Source organism: Spinacia oleracea, chromosome 1, assembly GCF_020520425.1.
Source record: "Spinacia oleracea cultivar Varoflay chromosome 1, BTI_SOV_V1, whole genome shotgun sequence".
NCBI lineage: Eukaryota > Viridiplantae > Streptophyta > Magnoliopsida > Caryophyllales > Amaranthaceae > Spinacia > Spinacia oleracea.
Genome location: NC_079487.1, coordinates 36,628,410 through 36,636,609, shown reverse-complemented (window position 1 = coordinate 36,636,609; position 8,200 = coordinate 36,628,410). Strand labels below are relative to the sequence as shown.

Sequence of the window (8,200 nt, the reverse complement as noted above, 5' to 3'; positions counted from 1 at the left end):
TAATACCCCAACCTTTAGGTAACACGTCATGGATTAATTTTCCATTGGTTGCATACTCAGTGTGAATTGTGGATCAATTTAATTGCCACAATAATATTAAATGATTTGAGTACATAAAGAAAGTGAGGGCCAATCTAGACCCTCATGACCAATATGATTCAAAAGGTTATGCCCTATGTGCAGTGTGTGAATGTCTTTCGTGAATTATCGAGGATGATTATTTTTCAATGATTATTGCATCTTGTAGACGATCGTTGCACCTTCATAAACGATTGTCGTGCCTTCATAAATGATGTGTATTAATGTGAACATTGTTGGTTGAGGCGAACTTTATGGTCAATTCAAGTATTAAATTGTATGGGATAACGTATAGGTGATGTTTCAAACCTAAAGTAGAGTATACTAATTGCAGGCCGCGTTCTAGAATGGCCAACAATAATGACTTAGTTGTTGCTATTCGCCTCTTGGCGGAAAAGATGACCCCACCTTTTTAGAAAACCAGATTGGAGAGTTTGAGAAATTGTTTGGGGATTTGAATTGTCTTGAGAATATGAGAGTGGGTCAAGTTGTCATGTATTTGAAAGATGAAGCCGATTTACAGTGGAGAGAAATAGAGTTAGGCTTAGCGCTGCTGAAAGATTCAATTAGGATTCAATTGTTACTGCCTTAAGGGAAAGGTTTACCCTACCTTTTATGAGAAAGCAGAAAGTTTAGGAATTCATAAACATTAGTATGGGGAGCATGACCATCGATGAATACTATTGCAGATTTATAGCATGACCACCTTAGGATTAGGTGGGGAAACCTCTACATCTTTGGATTTTGTGTATGGGGGAGCTGCTCATATTTATGGGTTGCAGTCTAGAATGGACAAGAAAAATATTGTCGTTGGGGAGAAAAGAAAAGAGTTTAATGCTGGGGAAAACCAAGGAAATTTCAAGAGAAATATGAATGAAAATGGTAATGGGAGTGGTAACCAGGTAAAGTAGGGATTTAACCAGTCAGGAAATTAGGGTCGAAGCCTTTAGGGGCGTAGAACAACTAAGAGAACTTCCATAAGTCTGCTAATGAGAATAACAACCAGGATAAGGCTCCGGATAAACTATTCGTTATGAGTAGAAGTGAAGCTGAACGTTTTGCAGATGTAGTTTATGGTACTTTTCTATTAACTCCGTGCCAGTTAAAACATTGTTTGATTCAGGGGCAACTTGCTCTTTTATTTCGTGCTCTATTGTTAAAAGTTGAAGTTAGTAGATTTTGAGGCGATTGATTTACCTGTTAGTCTACCTACTGGTGTAACCATAAAGTGTACCAAGTTGTTTAAGAACTTGCCTTTGAAGACAAAAGATTGTGTTTTTCCTTCTGATTTGATAAAGTTTAGTCTGAGGGACCTAGATGTAATTTCGGGGATGGACTAGCTAAGTGTGTACAAGGCTAAGGTAGATTGTGAAGTTCAGAAAGTAAGTTTAAGGAACCTTATTGGAAAATTGACCTCATATAGATGTTTTGAAAAGTCCAAGAACCTTTACTTATTTCCGTAATGCAAGTGAGGAAATTGATGAATAGGGAGTACGAACTATTTTCTGTAGTGTGTCAGAGGTGATTAAAGAAGTTAGTGACAATCGAGGATGTTGCCATTGTGAGTGGATTCATTGATGTGTTTCCGAGTGAAATTACAAGTATGTTACCTGTTAGAGCTTTTGAGTTCACTATAGACTTAGATCCTGAAACGACACCTATATCCAAAGCACCTTATAGCATGACACCTCCTGAAATGAGCGAATTAATACACAATTGCAAGAGTTGTTTGTTAAGGAGAAAGATAAGAGTATGGAACCATGCATCGATTTTAGGGAGCTAAACACCATCAAGAACGAGTATCCTTTGCCTAGGATAGATGACATATTTGATCAATTGAATTGGGCGAGTGTGTTCTCAAAGTCTGATTTGTGTTGAAGTACCACCAATTGAGGATAGATGATAAGGGCCTAGACCTCATTAGGACTCGTTATTGTCATTATGGGTTTAGAGTAATGTCTTTTGGGTTAACCAATGCACCTGCCATAAATATGGAATTGATGAATGAGATTTCCCACGAATTCCGAATTAAGTTTGTTATTATATTACTGATGGTATCCTGATTTATTCAAAGAATGCAAAAAGAGCATAATGAAATCTTGAGGATTACTTTGGAAACGCTTAGAAAGAATCTAGTTTTTTTTCTTAAATGAAGTATACAAATCTTGAAGTCATGTGTGTATAAGTGACACCAGTGGAAAAGTGAAGGACTAACTTGATTGAGAACTATGTTACGTAAGGGAATAAATCTAAGAGACGATTTGAGTGGTCCAGGATCGTTAGAAATCATTGTTGTCTGGAAAAGATGTAAAGAAATACATGAATTGGCGCAAGAGCTAAGAGAAAAGCCCAAAAGTTATACACCCATGAAAAGCGTAATGAGGTTCGGTAACAAGGAAAAGTTGAACAGAAGGAATTTCTGTAGATCCTGCTAAGATTCAAGCTGTGAGTGAGCGACCTACTCCAAAGAACGTGTCCGATACTTGAAGTTTTCTAAGCCTAGATGACCATTATAGGAGTTGTGAAACACTTTCCGAAGAGAGCAAAACCATTGACCAACTTGTTGAAAGAGGAATCAAAATTCGAGTGGAGTGAGAAATGGGAGAAAGCTTTCTAAATTTTGAAAGAGCGTTTGACTTCCGCACCTGTTGTCGCGTCAATTGAAACTTTATGAAGCCAATTACCCAACCCATGACCTAAAGCTAGCTGCTAGTGCGTTGCTTTGAATGATTTGGAGACATTATCTTTATGGGACAACATTTGAGATCCTTACCGACTATAAAGTCTGAAATTTTGGCAAAAAGGCCTAGTGAATCTTGTGAACAACATTGAAATGAGTATTTCTTTCCACCCTGCAACCGATAGACAGACTGAGATTACTATGAAATATATGTTGAGATTCTGTGTTAATTGACTTTAAGGGTAATTGGGAAGACCAACTAGAGTGATTGAATTTCTTGCACCAATAGTTACCATGCGAGCATTACGATGTCACATGTTGAGGCATTGTGAGGGAAAAGTGTAGAAGTCCATTGCTAGAATGATTTGAGTGAAAATATTGTATTGAGGACATAATTCGTTGAGGAAGAAATACCCAAAGTTATTCCGTGAGATGAGTTACGAGGGCGTAACTCGTTTTCTTTAAGAGGGGTAGAATGCGATATAAATTCGCGCTTTTTACCTAATTTTATGGTGTTTTCATGCATTTCTATGCTTATTTTAGCAAATTATACATGTCGATGCAAGTAAATAGATTCTTCGCGTAAGAAATAGGTGTTCATGAGTAATTCAAGAAACTTTAAGTTGGCAAAAGAGTGTACATAAATGCCACAAGTACTTCTACAATAAGAATAAGTTCAAAAGTTTGGAAAGATATGTGAATTTTCGTGTCAAGTTTCGGGACGAAACTTCTTTTAAGAGGGGTAGATTGTAATCCCCCGTAATTCTATACATTTCATTTATATATTTTAACGTATATTTAATATATTTAAATAAGAATTTATGAATTTTGGAAATAAATATATAATTAACGTGCATTTATTTATTACATTTTAATATTTTCAACGATTTACGAAATCGAAAATGATTTTAGAATTTTAAGTTGAAAAGAATTTGAATTACGAAAATTGATTGAATTTAGAAAACGATCCTATTCAGTTTTGGACTCGAATCATAAAAGCTAAATCCTACTCCTAGCCCAATTGGGGAAAGCCCAAACCAATAAAACCCAAACCAATACTCCCTTCCCTTTTCTAATTCACGTGAGACCAAAGGAAACAACAAAAAATAAAGAAAAAAAAAAAAACCCTCTCCCTCCTTCAACCTCACGTACAACACCAAACACTCATCCCTCTCAGCCGTTCTCTCTCCTCCCTTCACGTCCGCCGCTTCTGCCAAGCCGTCGGACCGCCGTTGCTTCACCACCGTCGACGTGCTCCTCTCCCCTTTGCCGGTACTCTCTCCTCCTTCCTCTTCTATTTTGTTTTCTCTTTCTTTAGTTTTATCCTCCCCTTAATCGCAGGTTCTGTTTTCTTGAACCACCAGCCAGCCGCCGCGTGCGCAGCCGCGACCCCCAGGCCAACCACCACCTGCATCTTCGTCGCAGCCCTGCCCAGCCGACACCCTCTTCGATCTCTCTCCTCCTTCGCGTAGAAACCATCTCCTCCCCTGCTTGTTTCTTGCGCAAGCCAGCCGGCCGCCGCCATAACATTGTCGTTGCCGTGCCGCCGCGCCACAGCACCACCTCCGGCCAACCACTCTCCCTTCCCTCTCTCTTTTGGTTAATTCCTTACCCTTTTATTTCATTAATGTAATATTTATGTTCTAATGATTTAATTAAGGTTTTCATAATTTAAATTATTAGTTTTGATAATTTAATTTAGAATTCAGATTATATGTTGATATTACAAACTAATTAATTTTCAGATTTTTGTTAATTATGTTTAAGTTAGAGTTTTAATTATGTTTATTAATTTAATTCATGTTTTCTTGGATTAGATTTATATTTTTATGGTTTAATTATAATTTTCAGATTTTATATGTTTTATATAATTAAGTTGGTAATTTTCAGATTATATAATTTGATTAAAATAGGAGTTTTAATTATTAAAGCATGGTAGGATGATTATAAATTATTAAAGTTATTGTTTTTATGATTTCAAAGTTTTGGGAGTAGTTTAAAATTAGTTATATTGCTGAAAATTTAAAGTATGGTGTTTGCAAAGAGTTTTCAACGAATTTCAATCACTAATTCAATAATTGTTATGCTAGGAAATCAAATATTCAAGTTTTGTTATTGGAGAAAAGTTCTAAATATGTTTAGGATGTAGTTAGAATGTGTTATTATAGCTGTGAGCGATTAGAAGTTGATTGGGAATCCTTGTTGGTTGTTTTAGGCGGAGAATTCTCTGTAGGCGACTTTTGAATTATTAAAGTGGTCTTGCAGTTTGTTTACACAAGGTACGTACATACCTGCGTGCTTGGAATGTGTGCTAATTGTTGAAACCATGTGTATTATTGATGAACTTGGTTATGTTAATGTTGTTGATGAACTTAGTCAGGTTGAAATTGCATGTTTGATACTGTTGGATGAACATATTAAACCTTTATTGCATTTTGAGGATTATAACATGTTAGTATGGAAGATTGATGCAAACATGTTTGATTGGGAACACTAGAGTATTTAGTATATAATTCAGATCAGTTAATTGTTGTTCCCTTTTTAGCTTTTCACTACTTTATGAGGGCGGAGGACCTCATTTAGTAAGTTGAAACCTTATACCCATATTCAGGGGTTGATCAGTATTAAAGAAAAGATTGGAGTTAATTGGAATGAATCCTGTTTGATGCCTTGTGATCACTTACTCAATTCCAAGATAAAAACAGTTATAAATAAATGTGAGTTGCATGCCTTATGTGATTGTCGAGTCATAACAGGGTGTTAATTTGTAAATCATGTAAAGTGAAACTGAGTAGCAATAGCTTTAGACTGTGCACGTCTAAAGTGACGGACAAACAGGAGTTGGGGTTCATGGTGGTAGCCCATGGCCTTTCATTCGGACCGGATTGATCACCGCGTCCTATTTTCAGTCAAACGTTCCTCGATATCGCAGGTCACTGAGGTTACGGAGTCGCGCCCGTACCTCGTCTAGCTAGAAAACTCGGTCCATTGCCTATTTCAATTAAAATAATATTATTGTTATAAAAGTCTAGTCCAGTCTAGCCTAGTCTAGTTAAGTATGGTCTTCAGATTATCATGATTTGTCTGCCCTTATTTATGTTCATTAGTGTCATGTTAGGATTGATCGTTTAATAGTATCATGTTAGGATTATTATTGATTTAGTATGTAGTACTCAGCTTTGCTGATTACGTGCTTTTGCTTGTGCATGTTGATCATGGCTATGCCTTATTGATCTTGTGATGACCCAATCTTTGGTGAGCAGTCTCTAAGGATCAATAAGCATTGTCCATCTGCAGGTTTGAAGATGTTGCATCATTGGGATCGGGAATAGAGAGCTTGTATTTAGTTTTGATTTGCTAAGTTAACTTGGGTTTGTTAATTGGGACTTTAAACTTGTCGTACTATTTATATTTCCTTATTTTCGTTGGTTGATTTTTGGGGACTAAATCTGTAATCGATTATTTATAAACCTAAAGTTAGTTTTATGTTTTCCGCTGCAAAATTCTGAATAAGCCGTTACGTTTTCACACGGGCGATAATGCCTTGATAATTCTCTACGTTTTATATTAAAAGATTATTTTAGAAAAGAGAGAATTGTCGGGGTGTTACAGGGGGTGTTTCCGAGGAAAGCCCCTCCGATGCCTAAGTAAGAACAATGCTCGGATTCTAGAGAGAGAAGTTCTCTAGAAGAGTAGTCTTAAGGCGTGAAAATGGACGTACCTTGGGGTGTGTGCCTTGGCGGCTTATTTATAGTGTTTGAGTAGTAAATGTGCCCATAGGTCATTTGTTACTATTTGAGCCTTGGGCCTTGCTTGGTGGCTGAATAGCCCTTTTTGGAATGTAGCGCTTGTGGGTTTGATGTTGCTGTATTGAGCCATTGGGCTTTGGATTTAGAGGCCCAATTGGTTTCCAATTGGGGGCCCAAACAACATGCCCCCCAGACCCGGTCCATTTAGGAATAAATGGGCGGGTTTCCAAGTTCCAGAAGTTGAAAGATTTCCCCCTCTTTTTTCACAAAGGGGCGTTTGAATCCGTGCGCTAGTGGGACAGGTGTCCAAAGGACGCTTCAGATGCGGTGTCCATCGTACGGTCCAAGATGTAGCGGAAGTTGGGCGGTTTTTCATGCCAAGGTCTATAAATACTCGACCCAAACCACATTTTAAAACTTTATTCACCCAAATCTCTCTCAAGCTTTCCCAGAAATCCGGTGACATTTCTTGTGAGTTTTCTTCAGATCTTCGTGAATTCGTCGAGAATCAGCTTCGGATTTTCACTCAGTTCGACTTATCGGCTATTTCCGCTCCGAGAAAGGTAATTTGTTTCCCTTTTTGTTGCTTTCATTTCCCCACTCTGTATCTTCGGCATTCTGCCCTTTTCGAAGCTCTTGCCATGGCCGGAGGAAGGTGGAAGAGGAAATTCAACACGGCGTCCTCCTCTAGTGGTTCGGAGGAGGATGTGAGGAATGTCCCTTCCGAGGTTGAGGAACGTGCGGGAAGCGGAGCCCAAGCCGGGTCGAGCCAACGAACTGGGGCCACTGGTCGATTTGTGGTTCGCCCTTTCTTCCCGAGGAGGTGGGAGGAGGCGGATCCCGAGGGTAAGCTCGCGGCTTTGTTTAACGACCCTACTGAGATTGCTGGTCCTCACGGTACTGCTGTTGAGGGGGAGTGGTTGGTTGCCGCTCGGCGGGAGCGTTATGATCGGCTCGCCGAGGATCTATACGGCATTCAGTATGCCTTGGGCTACTGGTGCGAGCTTCCTCTTCAGCCACATGCTCGGGTGACGAGGCCGCCTCCAGGCAGGATAGCGGTGTATCTCCATCATTTTGATTACGGGCTCAGGTTCCCTTTGGACCCCTTCGTGTCCCGCGTGTTGGAGGAGTACAACATTTCCTTGGCTCAGTTGACGCCGAAGTCCATGCGTCACATAATCTCTTACCGTTGGACGTGAGATTTCCTCGGTTACCCTCCCTCTATCGAGGTTTTCAAGGAAATGCACGAGCTCGCGAGGAACCAAAACGCGGAGCACGGCTGGTGGGCGATTAGCAACAAAAGGCTTCGGAAGGGGGACTCGCAGTACATAACTGCGTTTCCTTATGTCTCCTCGGTTCACAACTGGAAGAAGCAATGGCTTCTAGTGCGGGTGCATGTGGATCCGAAGCATCCTCACTACTATTCTCCGCCGAAGTGGTTCGTGAGGGTGGACCCGGAGATGTCGAGGGTTGGTCCTGTGGATCTGGGAAATCCATATCACGTAGCTCTGTTGGAGTGGTTCCGAGCGAAGACAACTAGGGAGCCTATGCACTGGCTTCCTAATTTTCATTATATCACTCGGGAGGCTATCCTTGCTGCTGCCGGTCTTAGTAGGATCTACGATAGGGGTGAGAATTCTCGTGCTGAGATCGTGCTTCGGCGGAGGTGTTTGCCTCTCCCTTGGCCTGTTTG

The 8,200-nt window shown here is 39.8% G+C and overlaps 1 long non-coding RNA gene across 1 annotated transcript; it reads left to right on the top strand.

Moving 5' to 3' along the window:
* Window positions 1–3,537: 3,537 nt before the first annotated feature.
* LOC130465819 (uncharacterized) lies at window positions 3,538–6,288 on the top strand. The gene is made up of 4 exons (XR_008925828.1): window positions 3,538–4,030; window positions 4,123–4,357; window positions 4,974–5,037; window positions 6,022–6,288. It is a non-coding gene; the product is annotated as an uncharacterized lncRNA (long non-coding RNA).
* The last annotated feature ends 1,912 nt before the right edge of the window (window positions 6,289–8,200 follow it).